Source organism: Equus przewalskii, chromosome 26 (genome assembly GCF_037783145.1).
Source record: "Equus przewalskii isolate Varuska chromosome 26, EquPr2, whole genome shotgun sequence".
NCBI lineage: Eukaryota > Metazoa > Chordata > Mammalia > Perissodactyla > Equidae > Equus > Equus przewalskii.
In genome coordinates, this window is record NC_091856.1 from 35,156,023 (window position 1) to 35,159,243 (window position 3,221).

Consider the following 3,221-nt stretch of genomic DNA (forward strand, 5'->3'; position numbering starts at 1 on the left):
CTGATCTTCCTCGAAAAAAAAATAAAACAAACTTCTCTCTCAGTGCCTTAAGTTTATCCATTTGAATGGTCCTCTTGCTTCAGCTTTTGCCTTCTGTGTGGCAGCCTCCTGCCAGTCATCCCACCTTCAATAGCCACACATCTCCTGCAGGATCGAGTCCAAGCTTCCAACAGTGGCCGCTGAGGCCCTCCATGGCGCTGGCCTCTCCAGTTTCATCATCGTCCCCTCACTGTCTAGCACTGTGTCCAAATAGATTAAGACACTACATACATATGTGTATACATATATGTGTGCATAGTCATATATGCATATATTTTTAACTTATGTAAATGGTTATGTTATAGATGGCAATGTGTTTCTTACTTTTTTCCCCACTCCGCATTATGTTTTGAAGCTCCGTGCACGTTGCTTTGTATACATCTAGCCAGTAGCTTCTAACTGCTGAACGTTATTCAATGGTGCAGATCTACCCTGCTCTACTCTCCACCCTCCCAGGGAACAACACCCAAAATGCCGCCGGAAACCGCACTGTGATAAGCCTCACTGTACTTGTTCCCTTATGGATCCAACTGAAAATTTCTTTGGGATGCATAACTCTGAGTAAAACTGGTGGGTTATAGGGTGTGTATGGACTCACTTTTTTGTTGTTCTTAGAGAAATTTTTTTTAGCTTTATTGAGGTATAATTGATATACAAAAAATTGCACACATTTAATATATACATCTTGATGACTTTGGACATATGCATACATCCACGATACCATCACTACAACCAGGGTACTAAATATATCTATCACTCCAAAAATTTTGTGCGGACTTACTTTTAAGAAACACCACCACTGGGGCCAGCCTGGTGGTATAGGGGTTAAGTTCGACTTCTCTGCTTGGGCGGCCTGCAGTTCGCCTGTTCGGATCCCAGGCACGGACTTGGCACCACTCCTAAAGCTATGCTGTGGCAGGTGTCCCATATATAAAATAGAGGAAGATGGGCACAGATGTTAGCTCAGGGCTAATCTTCCTAAAAAGAAAAAAAGAAACAAACACCACCAAATTGTTCTCCAGGACAGCTGCCCTACTCTGTACTTTCACTAGAGGTCCACAAAATTGCCCACCTCTCTGCCAACAGTTGGCATCAATCAGCTCTTTAATTTTTTTCAGTATCATAGGTCTATAGAGACTTGTTGATCTTGTTTTAATTTGCCCCTCTCTGACTATTAATGAGATGGAGCATTTCTTCATATTCTTGTGAGTCTTGTGGGTTTCATCCTCTATACGTTGCTGATTCTTATCTTTTGACCATTTTTCCATTAGAGTTACTCTCTTTTCCTTCTTGATTTGCAGGAGTGCCTTATATAGTCTAGTAAATGTGTCCCTTGTTGGTTATAGATGTTTCAAGTGTCTTCTCCCAATCTATCCTCCTATTAACTATATTGTACTTCACTGGAGAGACATTAATTTTGACGTTCTCAAATTCGAAACCATTTTTTTTACTTATGCTTTGGCTTTTTGAGGTTTTCTTTAAGAATGCCTTTTCCAACCCTTAGTTGTAATGGAGAATTGGTCATGGCGGCCCCAGGTGGGCAGTGCATGAACCAGGCCGTCTGGTGCAGACAGAGAGGGCCCGGTGAGTTGGGATCCTGGCTGTACAACCTGGCTGTGTGGCCTGGCAAGTGGCCAAGCTTCAGTTTCTCCACCTGGAAAAATGGGGATGACACTAATACTTTAAATACCCAAGTCAGAGGGTTGTTGGCACAATCCAGTGAGAGATGCATGTAAATGCTTAGCAGAGCCCTGCACAGTGTGGTCATCAATAGATATTGTTATTACTGTTACATGCGGTATGAGTCCTTGGTCTCATACTGGGCTGCCCCAACAAATGACCACAAATGGAGTGGCTTACAACAGCAGAAAGATGTTCTCTCGAGGTTCTGGAGGCAGGAGTCTGAAATCAAAGTGTTGGCAGAGTGGTTCCTTCCGGAGCTCTGATGGAGAGTCTGTTCCGAGCCTCTCTCCTACCTTCTGGGGGTTGCTGGCAGTCTTTGGCGTTCCTTGGAGCAGCTGCATCACTCTACTGTCTGCCTCTGTCTTCAAGGAGCGTGGAGCCCAGCAGATGAGATGGGAGAGGGACCGACCATCCTGTGACTCAGAGTCAGCTCCAGCCCAGAACACGCTGCAAAGCGCTACAGGACAAAGAGGCAGTGCTCGGGGTGCTGCGGGCGACCCGTCGGTGTGGGTGCGGTTTGCCCTTTGCCCCTGGTTTAATCAGGAATTCGATGAATGGTGACGGGCAGATGGGCTTTACAGGAGGAAGACCCAGCTTGAGCAAAGGCATGGAAGCAAAACCACCTAAGGCTCTCTTGCTTGATAAATGGTCAGGTTGAAGATATGCATGAAATAGGAGAAAAGAAGGGCAGCCTGGAGGGCCTCAAGCGAAATAAGAAGCCTGAACTATATCTGAAGGCAACAAGGAGCCCCTGAAGCTTTGAAGGTTGAGGAAAGAAGAGGAGAAAGTTGTCTGCCGAATATTGGCAAAGGCTTAATCTCGACTTTAATGCCTGCCGATTTAACTTCGAAATCCTGGGCTATCTGTCTCCTTACCCACATCCCCAATCATTCTCTGTACACCTATTGCAATACAGTGTGCGGGGCCACCCCACACAGTTCGATAGCTGCTAAAGAGTTCCGTGGTCACCATGAGACCTCCCCGATCCCCACAAAGCAGAAGTGTGCACAACTAGAGGTTTTCTTTTAGCTGGGCCTCCTCTGAAGAACACGAAGTGACCATTTGGAAAAAGATAAATTTAGATCCCTACTTCACACCCTACACCAGGATAAACGCCAAAGGGCTCAGAGCTCGAAGTGTCAAAAGTGAAACCGTACAAGTGCCAGAAGAAAACAACGTGGGTGGATCTTGTGTAATTGGGAATGAAGAAAACCTTTCTAAAAATGGCTAAAAAGTCACAACCAACAAAAGACGACCTCCAAAAAAAAAAAAAAAAAAAACCACACAAAACAAAGCAAAAAGTCTTTTGCGTGGCAAAAAGAAAATAAGAAAGGTCAGAAAATAAATAAGCTGAGAAAATATTTGCAACTTATATTTACAAAGAAGCCTCCTAAGAGAGAACTCTTAAAAATCTTAGAAAAGAAACTCAATTGTTTAATACGAAAAAAGAGCAAAAGACATGAACAGAAAGTTTCACAGAAAAAGAAATGTAACTGAGT